Genomic DNA, 14,540 nt, shown 5'->3' with positions numbered 1-14,540 from the left:
ACCTAACTGCTGACTGACGGTCAAACGCCTGACTGTCTTTGGAAGTGAAGTTCAACATAATGACACAATCGTTACGGTTGTCCATGGTTGCTTGGTCGTGAAGTTTAGCCTTGCGTATATGATCTATGGTTGCTAACATCACGTCCGATGGTGATGCATCATTAGAGCAAGAACAAAGCATTCTAGTGAACTTCGCGACCAATGCCAACCCTGATTGAAATACTTAGTTACTAAAAAGGTAAAATGTAAACTTTAAAATCCTTAATTCGACAGCATTCTGATTAGTTTGTTTTCCTACTTAACTAGCTGACGACTAGAAGTTTATTCAATTGAGAAACCCAGATCAGATTGAAACTTCATACGCGTTTACAGTTGTCTACACAGATTGGTAAGAATCGAACAGAATTAAATAACAATTTGTATGCTCAGTCTTCAATAATTCTATGAGCAGTTCAGATCGATCACAGGTGCTCAAAAAATAACATTTCTAAGAAAACCGATCTTGTTCGAAGCATAGCGAAATACTAAAAGTTAGGTAAACCCCTATTGTTAACATCAGGAATTTATAACAGTTTCTCTCAATAAATGTTGATGAATTCGATTAATTCAGGCGACAATCGCAGCAATTCTTCCAACAGATACAATGAAGCGAGTTGTAGCCCAGAAAGTAACAAGTAGTAACAGCTCCTCGCAAACAAATAACATAGACGTGACACACATTTCTCTTTCGTTCAGTAAAAATGTTGAATAGAAATTATGGTTGCAAAGTTTATCTTCGCCAATCAACTTTTATGAAAACGATTAAAACTTTAAACGGCGAATAAACAACGCAAGCTGTTTGACTCAAACAACCTCCCTACTATGGTCGATTTGGTGCTACCTATCTTCGACTTTCAGCGGTAAGGTAAATGCAAAACACGTTTATGAGCAGGGCCTTCACAAGACTGAGTAATAAGCCATTGAATGTTCAATACTGCAGCACGATCTCGAGTATGTTTGAGGATCTTTTAGAGTTGAAAAAGCTCATAAGAACACCTTCTTGCAGAGGCAGGCTGAGTTCCAGTGTAGATGTAAGGTCAAGAAAAACGTGTACGAACAACCCTCTACAGAAGAAGCGTCGAATAACTAACCAACCAGTTAAAATATTAAATTATCATGGAAGGATTACCGTGCTTTGCGGCATTTGCATATCCATCGATCTTCTGCCAGCACACTCCCCTTACCATTCAGTGTAGCAAAAGTTACCGGTATTGTAAGGGCAGGATTCATAATTTCATTCATTCATCCATTCAACCGTGATGCAGTTGTGGAAGCCCGCCTTTCTATGGCCACCCATTTTTATTCGTCTCCTCCTTAATGCTAATCATTCGGCGTAACAATTTTGCTACTATCATGTCGAACATTTATTTCCCCACACTCCCCGCGCAGCGGATGCATACGGCTAGTAAAACGTTTATAAGGCAAAGGCATATGAAAATCCTTCCAATGAAGCAAAGCATTTCTACCCCATAGGGTAATGGAGGCCATTCTTGGTTGAACTTGTTATATCTATATTTTACAATGATTCTTTCTGCGATGTGCTCTTTCTTATTTTTGTTCTGTATGGATATGCCTATTTGCCTTCATCTCCTTCTTCTTTGTTATTTTCACATAATTTTAGAAGAGCTTTTATTCTTATCTTCTTATCACTTCATCTGATATGTAAATATCTTGTGCCCAAGAAAACCGAAGAACTTTTACAAATATCCAATAGAAGCAAACAGTATATGCCGACGCACCACATCGGCGTTCAAAATGCCCGATTGAGAACAACAATAAACAACCAAGCGTCTCCACAGTCCTTTGGTTTGGTCCTAAGGTGAAAATGCGTTCAATGGCATAAGTTTAGACTTTTCAATCTTGATTCTGTTTGAATGTTGTCATTTTAAAGGGGCGCAACAGTCAACTATTTCCAATGCGTTGCGTATTGCCGAAATAACACGCTACCCTAGTTGTCTGCTAGCACTGCCACCAAAGAACTAGCGGTGGTGAAGTTTGGAGTCCTCGCATGGTAAATGGAGGTTCCCCAAAAGAGAACCTATAACCTAAAGCAATGATTCGTCCCCTATAGCCTGAATCGGTGCTGAACCGGTAATGACTTCGGTGCGATACACTCATAGGAAGGAAGCATGCAGGTGTGGTAGTATAATATGGGGAAAAGGTTGTGGTTTTGTAGTTAACCCGTTTCCAAATTTTCCTATTTTACTTCATAAATCTTTTTCGCATGTTAGACAACTGGGCGGTATGCTGGAATAGGTGGTTATTTTGAAAAAAAAAAAAACTCAAATGTCCGTTTAAGTTTAAGCGTAGTTTAAAAAAGAATAATTCGGAATTGTATTAGCTTTTTTATCATTGACTGCTGCAATTTGTCGACCTTTTTCCCGTTTTTATCATGTGTGTTTGAGCGATGCCGCTGCCAGTTTTCCGGAAGAGCCAATGATTTCGTCGAGGAATGTTGGAATTCATTCAAAAATGATAGCATCGGCTGCGTTTTCAAAACAGTCTGTTCTGCGTTGTTTTGAATATGCGCCGGAATCCGTTTGTATTGTTGCGTTATTTACGTGTGTTTTGGACTATAGAGCTTGCTGACGTTTATTGACCTCTCTCTTTCAGGCATGCTGGCGGGATAGGATTTGTTTTCATCGGGAAACCTTTCCTGATGACAACAAATCCTATTCCGCCTGCATGTTGGAAAGAGAAAGGTGAATAAACGTCAGCAAGCTCTATACCGCTGCTGGATGTTCGGAAGACGTAAATGGAAGTCAACAATTTAGCCTCCAAAGTACCGAAATTCGTACAATTCAGGGAGTTTGTTGTGTACACACTAAGATCAGCTCGGTATTTTTCCCATCTTTTTACTGAGTTCTCAACAGCAGATTTAACTCGGTACGCTCGGTTGTTTCTTTTGCGGATATTCTGTAAATGAGTTACCGAGCTCAGATAATAAACTGTCAAAAGTTACTGATACACGGTAAATGTCGTTACTGGTGTACGGTAAATACGATTACCGAGTGTACCGAGATAAATCTGCTGTTGAAAACTCAGTAAAAAGATGGAAAAAATACTGAACTCAGCGAAAAAATTACTGAGCTGGAACATCTGAATCTTAGTGTGTATGTCATTTTAAAACATCCGGATCTGAACGATGACCAATCATATCAAGTGGCCTCCATCCTACCACTAATAAATACAAACTTGGCATCGTACACAAATTACGTAACGCTATAGGGGGAGGGGGGGAGTCCAGCTTAGCGTTATGATCCATACAAAATATTTTTGGTTTTCTTACAAAAAGCGTTACGAGGGAGAGGGGGGGAGTCTAAAATTGCCGATTTAAGCGTTACGTAATTTGTGTACCATGCCCTTCCTGTGATGTCTATAAGGAAGGCAGACGTCTCTGTACTTTCTTTAGTAACCATCCAACCAACCATCCTTTCCCATCCCCACACGGAGAAATCAAACTACCTAATTTTTGGGTCGATTTTACTCAAATCTGAGTATATCAAATAAACTAGTTACCCAAAATTAGGTTGTTTTCCCTCTTTCCCCCACCGATGTTGTCAAAAACAAACAGAGATGCGTCTACCCAATGGGGGTCCTTGAGCCCAATAAGCCAATTTTGAGTAAATGTAGGTATACTCAAATTCGGGTTGAATGAGGGGGGGTCTTGGGTTGAATTTACCTACTCTTAAGTATATTTTTGTGCTGGAGGTAAAGGCAATTTACCTAGTGTGAGTTTAATCGATTTACTCAAATTTGGCTTATTGGGCGAAACTATGGGATTGCGTCAAAAGAACTCAATTTTGGGTAGTTTGTTGGTTCCGTGCAGCTATCGCGAGGTTGTGGTTAGACAGCTCTCAACCATTTGGGAATTGCGTCAATCTTGTCTTAGAGTCAGTTATTAGCACCAGGGTGCGAGGACGCCCTTTTTAAGAATCCAACATATTGTATGTAAACATTTGTGTATCCACAAAGCATTCCATTGTGGATACACGATAGATGTTGACTCCTGTCAGATGCATTAGGTGGGATTAGTGTTGCCACATACGTGGTTATTAGCCCTAAATCTCTGTGCTTTGGTAATGGATGGGAAGGAGGCAACCTTCATAATGGCGGTCCAGGACTGGTACAATCTACAGAGTTGTGCGGCTTGCTTAATGCTAAAACTAATGCTAATTGCCTTCGCGCCTGTTCGTATGGCCTGGTCAGCAAATTGTTGAAAAAATGTCGACACCCCAAACGACTGCAAGTGCTTCGTTTTGCGTTTGGAGGTATCGTTTTTCAATCCGAAATCAATGTTTTAGACGCATCATGCCACGATCCTTGGAATACCATTCTCGTCTACTTCAACAAGTACTACATATATATCCAAACCACGAGGGGAGGCATCCACGAAGAGATCAATACCATCTGTTAAGGTGTAGTGTCCAAGTATTTTTATGACGCTCATCATCATGCTTTTGTTTCGTTCTACCAAAAATCAAACAGTCATCCAAATAGATTGCGCACTCCTTGCAGTCATCCAGTACGATGCTCTGGAACGTCTCCTGAAAAATGTCAGGAACGGTGTATAAGTGAAACGAGTGCCTGATGCAACGAAATATGATGAATTTAGCAAAAATGTTTGCAGGAATATTTTCTCAATCAACGATTTTACGGCCAGAGGGATATTCGAGAACAAATTTGACGGTGTTTTTGATGTATCGTACGTAATTTAACCAGTGCAGTGGTACTTTACATTAACACAGCCCCATAGAGAGCTATTGTTGCAATTTCACCTGCATTCAATGGATGTACAAGCATGTGTGCTCTATTTCAGATTGAAAAGAACCGTATAGACCCTGTAAGATCCCATATAGATCTCCATCACCTTGGCCTTCACCGTCCACTTCGCTACTTTTTTACTCTGACGCCTCTTCACTAAAATAATCGAGTATCACAGCAACACACTCCGACTCAAACATTTACCCATTGCTAAGTTTTCACCAACAGGAGATCACATACCCAACATCAATATGCTGTAACACAAAGCAGTTGGTCTTTCCAGTGAAGCATGAGCTTCCTCGACCGCATAGAACTTTTCAATGTTTATTGGAATAGGGATTAGGTAGGTATACATTAGCACATGTTCTGTTAATTCAGGATGGATTGTAACCCTACATTGGTCTAGCCTCCCGACACATACATAGGAGCATGGAATGTAGCAAGAACGTTGCTGTTAAAAGGTAACTACTACGCATACGCCTTAAGAGGTCTATCATCTGATTTATTTATGCTGCACATTCAGAATTCGCCTGTTGGAGATGACGTTTGTCTTCAGTTCCTTGAACATCTGCTCCGCGAAAGTATTTAATTGCACCCCGGAGTCGATCATGAAGCTGCATCGCATTCCTGATACGATCGAAGTGATGATTGCGTCGTCATGCCTGGAACTCTGGTGACTTGAAAACGGACCTGCATTTTGGCTACCTTCCTCTTGTAGTAGTGCGTTCTGAACTTCCCTGCTCGCAGACGCGCTGAAAACTGCACTGAATACAAGTATAGAATTAGCTCGTAAGCTAAAAAACAACAAAGAAAAAACAGCACCGAATGCCATCTTCTTCTCATTCTTCCTCTGGTTCCTCTTTTTTTTCTTATTTTTCTTCTTCTTGGCATAACGTCCCCATTGCGACAAAGCCTGCTTCTGAGCCTAGTGTTTCAGGAGCACTTTCACAGTTATTAACTGAGAGCTTTCTCTGTCAAATACATTTTTTCATACGTAAAAAAATACGTAACAGGAAATAAATTACGTCAATGCAAAAATAGTCCATTTTTCATTGCCCACATGGAACACCAAGGCTCCACGGCAATGAAAGCTCAAATACGAGGCAAGCTCTGGTTTCCCCAGATGGACAAAGCAGTTGAGTCAACTGTCCGGAACTGGGGGCCCTACATAATGACGTCGATCCCTGATAAGCCGAATCCGCTGTTCTGACGACTTCCGACGGAGCCATGGCAGGACCTCGCCATAGATCTTAAAGAAGAACTGCCGGATGGTGTGTTGTTGCTGGTAGTGGTATGTTATACTTGTCGGTTTGTCCAGATTGAACCAATGCAACCAGCGACAGCACAACGTGTCATTACACGGAGCATTACTGAGAAAATTCAGTTCTTTTGAAATCCCACGACCAATTACGGCAGATAATGGACCGCATTATGTAAAGAGCTAAAGAATTTCGAAGTTTTGTAACTGCTGGCCAGAGCAAAATGCTGTGGAGCAAAATATGAGGGACATTTGCAAACGGTTGAAGATAAGTGCAATACACGATACCAACTGGAAGACGGATTTATACGAATGAGCGCTTGCACGCTGACGTCATCACTGTCTCCTTCTCTTTCTTTCCTTCGGCATCGGTCCATAAAGCCGTCCTTGCCCTCAAAAAAAATTTGAGGGCAATGTTTACAAATCGTATGAGAATTCGATGAGGTTATGTTTTTGATGCAAGCCTCTATACCTTACACTGTACCATCACAGACAAACAGACGTAACTCTTAAAGGAAATTCATCAAAAACTTTTGCACGGTGTCTTTTTGATGAGCACACTGCCACCTGTTGGTAGAACCGCTCGAGACACTGTCGGTCATGATGGATTTGTATTTGATGTTTGTCTAACACACACACTCTACTAGACAAATCGCCTGTAATTTTCATTTGCATAATTCAGCAACGTGTACACGCTTTGACGGCAATCGTTAAAGCGATCGAACACTAGCAACTCTGGTGGAAGGATCGCGGAAATCAAATGAAATATAAATTGATCGTTGAATGTATGTGCCAAACCGTTTTGAAGAGTGTTACGTCTGTTTGTCTGTGGTACCATGCAACTCCACGGGAAACCACCAGTCTATCTTCTGGACTGATGATGTTTGGTAGAGAAATACGGACTCGTATACCTTCGATCCATCAACCACCGAAACTGACATGGAAAGCAGCAAAGGATAAGTACATGATGATGAAAGAATACCATCAACGATATACTAATCAAGAACGTAAAGCAAGGAGCCTAATATGAAGAGGGGAGACGTTGTATTGATGCGTGATCCAAATTTGGGAGTCATGCAGCCAAACTTCAGGCAGGAAGAGTTTCAGGTAACACAGATGAATAAAGGAGCAATCACTGTGAAATCGACGAATACTGGGAAGGTATACTTGTGGAACAACACACATCTTAAAAAACTTAAGGACGCCCGTGCTGAGAAAGATGCTGCGGCATAGCCAAATGACTACAACGGGTCAAACGAGGCTGGCCCACAGGATGATGATATATATTCAGGAACACCATGTGAGGCTACCGGACAGGTAGGATTCGACTACGGATGACACTGCAGAGAAAAGTGATCAACGACAACGTGCAAGCAGACTACCGAATAAGTTGTAATAATTCTCTAGCTCAGGGCTAATTTACTCTCAGGGTCGGCTGCCACTTACTACCAGAGGACTCACGACACCACCACTAGTCAAGAATGGAGGGGGACAATACAAGAAATTCAAGCCCTTCTTCCAAAATCAAAAAACGCTGCACAAAACTTAACTTAAACATTTGTATTCTTACTTGTAGTAGGCTGCGAATGTTATGAAAAGCAAAGTACATAAATAAACGTCACTTGTTATCTAAACCGAACTGAGAATAGACGCGTTTCCACTACTCTACATTGGCGTCTGAGGATGGGTCAGTTTGAAACAACAAAGGAAGATTTGGCAGTTGCAATTGTGATGAATAAAGAAGTTCGTAGAGGCTGTAGGAAGCTGAACCACCGGAAGGGGGATTTAGAAGAAAATGCAACATTTGAGCAGAAGTTCTTCAATATAAGACGATCTCGGATGAACGTTTGCCTACGGATGAATTTGGATTTCTCGAAAGTGGAGATGTATCGATGGTTTGGACTGATTTCCAATATTTGGTAACTATTTTCTAATTTGTTATACTACAAACGGATATGGAAGTGATTGGTTCACTGCAAGGACTGGAGTGTGTGTTCCATACGGCTGGTTTTGTGTTAAATAACCGATTCTTTTTCCTTATGATACGACGATAATATTTCGTACAATCAATTATTAGCTGTTTTAGAACAACTAAAACGAAACTTGAATCATGAGCAAGTCTTAATAAGGAATCAGCGGTTATATTTCTTATTCTACTTTATCATAAAAAAAACACAACCTCTTGATGAAGATGAGCTATAAGGTTCAGTTTAACTTATATTATCAATGATTAATCTTGGTGCATGGATCGGCAAAGCAGATACTGATACAAATATTACTACCTTATCGACCCAGTGCGTGTTTGATCTAACAATGTTGAGGTGATCTACCAAAATGACGGATGGTATAGGAAATTAAAAAAAAAATAGCTGTGATCGATACGTGGAGGAAAAGCATTATGATAATTCTGATGAACGCTGAAAATTTTCAAAGAGAGCGCACGAATGTTATTTATGGGGGGAAAAGTGATTGATTAATGGTACACTATTAAACAGTTAACAATAGTTTTCCCGGAATACATTGTATTGCTACATTAAAAGCTTTTATGGAGATGATCGACGCTGTTGCGTAAAAGTTAGCTCACACTTGACGCTGCGAATATTATTAAGAATGTTCATAGATTTTGTGAACCACACGGTATGTCGGATAATGAATGGAAGATCATAATATCAAAACTAGTTTTTTATAACTAGAAATGATAAGGTTAATTCAAAGTACAGAATACACTTGTTATTCATTTGATTATTGTTATTTATTAACGACACTTCACACCAGAGGAATGTATTCGTGTTGGTATTCTATTAATGTTGTTAATATTGAAGAGGCTTTTAATCAAAGTTTAGAACGATTTAATGAACACGACTTTGTTTTTACTATGATCTGATTTTCGTTTGAGTTTCGTAGAAGCTTTATATAATCGTGTTCATAGGTATCACAAAGCATGATAAACGGGTTGATAAGACAAATTTAAATAAGAAAGGCGCCATGGTTTATTGGTCATTGATTATCATTCATTACATGTAAATACATAAAAAAAAGGTAATCCATAAATTACAATAGATGTACATAGTAATAAATTTTATACGTAAATTTTATACGTATACACAAAGATTTGCAAATAATTACGTAAAGAACTGGATTGCCTCAAGCAGGTTTTAAGATGTTGAATTTTAAAATATTCAAAATCAACTCTCTGTAAAACAAAAAGGTCGCACTGTAATGTAAATCTAACACAACGAATTTATTGTTCTAGCGACACCGTTAAATACAGACTTATAATTTGATTACTTACTATGATTTGGCATTAAAAAATTGGATGAATTATAATATAAATCTACCTTGAAATCTACCTAAAACATGGATGCAGTTTGATTTTTACTGAAACTTGGTAATTGTGAATAAATAAAAATATATTCGTTAGTACATAATAACTAAAACTAAATTATTAATACTTTAGTAGAGAAGTTACAAAATGTTTGAGGAACATCTATTTGATTTCTAGTATGAATTGAAGAAAACTTCATTCATGTTCTAGTCTTAAGCGAAAGTAGTCTAGTTGAAGCATTCATGACAAACAGAGATGCAGGATGTCTAAAATTATTCCAGCCTGTTCTAGACAAAATAAAGAAATATGATTTCTAGTCTACAACTAAATCTACAGATAATCTGCATGACCAAGAAATGTGTAACCCAGTAATTGAACAAATAGTTGTATTTTGTACGAAACGTTGAAAAATCTCGTTTTTTGTACTCAGCATTAGCGTGATGCTGACGGTGGTGGCCAACCGCGTGAGTTACGGAAGGTTGAGTTATTACACTGCTATTTAACCTTTTCATGCTTTAACAAAGAACAACGTGCACGTATTTATTGACACAATCTATTGTACTATTACAATTTACATACGTGAAATTTATGAGTGAAATACAATGTGCAATGTTTGATTGGAAAATATAATTAAAAAAAAATCATGCGTCCATGTGGTCACATGTAAACTAGATGAGGATTTTCCTAGTGTAGTTTCGGAAAACATTTTGATGGAAGTTACAAGCTGAATTTGTACTTTTGTTGAATTATTATTTAGCAGAACATAAGCAGAAAGTAGTTTCAAAATAACCACAAATCTGTTGTAAGTTTGCATGCTCTGAAGTACATGCAAAGGAAACTTAATACTTCAGTGTAAAGGAAACAGTATTTAGTCATAAAAAAAAGACCAAATGAAGGAGATGCGTCTTAGTCCATTTGGCAGTCCAGTCTATCATGAGATGAAGGAAGTGTAACTTCAGTCCATCTATGATAAAGGGATGAGCAAAGGAAACGCAAGGTTTCAGTCTGCAATAGAAAGACCAGATGAAGGAGATACGTCTCAGTCCATTTGGCAATCCAGTCTATCATGAGATGAAGGAAGTGTAACTTCAGTCCACCTATGATAAAGGGATGAGCAAAGGAAACGCAAGGTTTCAGTCTGCAATAGAAAGACCAGATGAAGGAGATACGTCTCAGTCCATTTGGCAATCCAGTCTATCATGAGATGAAGGAAGTGTGACTTCAGTCCATCTATGATAAAGGGATGAGCAAAGGAAACGCAAGGTTTCAGTCTGCAATAGAAAGACCAGATGAAGGAGATACGTCTCAGTCCATTTGGCAATCCAGTCTATCATGAGATGAAGGAAGTGTGACTTCAGTCCATCTATGATAAAGGGATGAGCAAAGGAAACGTAAGGTTTCAGTCTGCAATAGAAAAGACCAGATGAAGGAGATACGTCTCAGTCCATTTGGCAGTTCAGTCTATCATGAGATGAAGGAAGTGTAACTTCAGCCCATCTATGATAAAGGGACACACATATTTCAATATAATGAAAATAATGATAAAGCGTATTTATTAATACTTTAACTATTCTATGTTTCTGCAGCCATTGCTCAGGATTATATGAAATTTGAATAGAAGATCAAGAAATCTGAAAACGACATAATAACAATATTTGAGGTAAGACATGCAATCTGATGATGAAGAAATAAAAGAATCTGATGATGAAGAAATAAAAGGTATCAATGTAAATGGTGAAGTATTGACATGAAATAAATTTTAAAATGACTTTTCTAATATATAATTCCAAATCTTAATTAGGTACAATCCAAAGGATAGCCTTGATGACCGGAATATTGCCTCGACAGGAACACATCCGTTACTTCGAAGAATCAGCGCAGAGGAGAACTGCTGATGATCTGAAATACCGATAAAAAAACTATAAACATATATTATTTGTTGATATAGGAACAATAGCAAAACGTAGATCAGCTGACAAACATTATTTGAATGTACAGATGTATTAACACCACAACTATACCGGAAGACAGATTAAACTAAAACATGTAACATTATTTTAAATCTATTTAAAGGTAAGGAGAGATGTAGTAGGCTGCGAATGTTATGAAAAGCAAAGTACATAAATAAACGTCACTTGTTATCTAAACCGAACTGAGAATAGACGCGTTTCCACTACTCTACATTACTAAATTACAATGTTACATCGAATAAAGGGGGGGATTATATCGTTGCGGCCGTGTTAAGCGTTCGAGCTCATGCAGTGTGAAGAGAGAGGTAGTAGTTTTGAGTTTACTTGCAACATAATAGGAGGAATGCCTAGTTGTACGGTGTCCGTGGCTCTCCGGCCGGAATGCAGGTCGGGTGGGCCATACTCCTACTGGCGATTCTTGAGGGATTGCTGGCTGCTGGAGGAGCCTTCCGAGGATCCTTCCTAGGGATGTTCTGTTCCTGGTCGGAGTTCGATTCGTCCGTCCTTTCCTCTAGTGGCGTTGAGAAACGTGGACTTCGGTCTGCTTGTTGACGTCCCGTAGACGTCACGCGGTGACAGCCAATCGAATGATGAGCACTCCCGAGAGCGGGGAGACCCAAGGCCCTCCCGGGGACCCTCACCTCATTGGCGGCGGGTGTCATTCTCGCGCCACGTGTGGCACAGCAAAATGGCTTTTGGGACTCGCCGGCCACCAGTCTAGGGCTCGCCACCAGTATCTAGGGAGCAGTTCTCACGGTATTGGGTTGATGGGTTCCTCTGCTCGACGGTAATTCCGGCAACTCAAGCCGGATGTCCTGATCGAAAATGACCGTCCCAAAATTGGGGAATAGGACGGGATTCTGGACCGTTTGATGACGTCCCGTAGGCTCGTGCACGCGGTGACAACCAATCGGATGTTTAGCACTCCCGAGAGCGGGGAAACCCACGGCCCTCTCGGGGACGCTCACCTCAATGGCAGCGGCTGTCACTCTCGCGCCACGTGTGGCCCACTCCACGCCCGGGGTTCGTGGGCCACTTTCTTTGTTTTTTTTCTTGTCGGCGTTATCCGGTGTCGACTCTGGTCCGGCGATTCAGGGATCTTGTCTTCTTTATTTCTAGGGAACACGTTTTGTGGAAAAAGGAAAACACGTCCGAATTATCGGGTTGTCCAAAACTGTTCTGCCTGCTATTCTTTGAAGATACATATATTTACAGGTGATGAGATTATGAGATGTGAGACAACTACGAGGGGTATATACCCTGCCTATCTGATACTAAATTCTAGAATAACATTTGAAATTATCCTAACGTTTTCCCTCACACTACTCCAAAACTAGGAGGTAATAAAGGTCTTAAACCTACTGCATTTGTCCCGCAGTATTGTTGCCATGGTTTGGTTTTGATAACAAAGTTTCAGGATTTTGTTATGAATATTAACGAGTAGAAAAGCTGAGGATTGATTTGATTGAGGGCACTTTTAAATAAAGATGTTTGATTTGATAACACGTTATTGTGTCGGATTTTCTATCTAAAAATAGGAGGGATGTAACCAACAACTATTACGTCTATGATGTAACGATGCGATGGTTTGAACGTAAGCTTAACTTTTAGTGTAGGTACACTAATTGCACAATTATGGGTCACTCAAGGAACAATCATTTCATATTATGAATCGTTTTTCATACAAAAATAACAATTTCTTTTTTTTTATTTCATATTCTCCTCATTGAAACTCCTTTTTATCGTTATAAAAATGTGCTTGTAAAATTCACTTTAGGCGGTAAAAAATATTAAAATGTTGGTGAATAATGAAAACCACAATAATGGGTCAAAATTGGGTGTGTAACAATTATGGGTCAATTTGTTGCCTATTATGGATCACCCAAGAAGAATCGGCTCAATAATAATGTTTTGTCTATTTTTTCAATGAATGATCACTTATTCTCGATAGATCAACTATAGTAGAATCTAAAACTGATCTCAAACCTCTTAATGAAGCGTGTTTTCACGATTTGGAATCAATTTTTCAAAATTGGGACAAAATCTCCAACACGAGCACCGATAAACGCCTAAAAGTATGCAATGCCCATGTACGCAGAACTCTCAATAGTTAGCGTTAGCGGATTGCTTTTCGGAGCAAGGCTGGGGAGTTAACTTCGCTCCAATCTTATGCAAGAATACCAAAAGCACAAATGTCATTATTCCCGGCCACGCCCATCTTTACCGTAACTTGGGATAGGGGAAGGAAATGTTGATGTAGCACTTATATAAGAGGCCTCCGACTCAGTGACACTCCCATAAATACTACGGAGTGGGTGGTTGGGAGATGTATTATGTAGGTCAAGGATTCGCCTGAAAAGCTGGCGATGGACCCACGGCATTGGTTGTTTAGTTGGCTAAAATTTAATCTTTTGAAAGCCGGCAATCAAAAGAGATTTTTTTCTATTTATTGTTTAAATAATTATGTTCCTGCTCAGTAAGAGGCCCAAGCAGAACCGATCCCTCCAGGGTCATCGGAACATTACAGTAAATGTTTGAAACGCGTGAAAAAAAAACAAATTTGGCGATCCGAGAATAAAAAACTCAATTTATATAAAAAAACGCGAAAACAACGAAAAAAAACATCTCAATTTATTTTTAAAAAAATACGTAAAACGAGTTGAAGAAAATAAAATCAAAAGATTTTGTTTTTCTATTTATTGTATAAATAAGTATGTTTCGACTCAGTGCGAGGCACAAGCAGAATCGATCCCTCCAGGGTCATCGAAACTTTGCAATAAATGTTTAAAACGCAAGGAAAAAAAAATAGTGACTCGAAAAAAAAAATCGCGTTACACAACAACAAAAAACATCTCAATTTATCTAATAAAATAAATAAAACAAGATCGCGTGAAACGAGTAATAGAAACATGGTTGGCGATCCGAAAAAAAAAAAAAATTTTTCAAAAAAAAAAACGCATCCACACCCGCGACATTACGACACTCGGCTCGAAGAAAAACGACGCGGACAACATGGTCTACCCGCTACCGAATGATATGGCGATCTTGACCCTTAAAAAAATAAGAAGGATGTTTCGTCGTCCCGACTGCTCGTACATCTGAAATAGAAAATATGTAGTATTAAAAGGTGATAGGCTCACAACAGTTATTTCCCATATAAACCTATTTTGCATTTGCGCCACCA

Source organism: Aedes albopictus, chromosome 2 (assembly GCF_035046485.1).
Source record: "Aedes albopictus strain Foshan chromosome 2, AalbF5, whole genome shotgun sequence".
NCBI classification, from domain to species: Eukaryota; Metazoa; Arthropoda; class Insecta; order Diptera; family Culicidae; genus Aedes; species Aedes albopictus.
Note: the sequence above shows the minus strand (reverse complement) of the source record.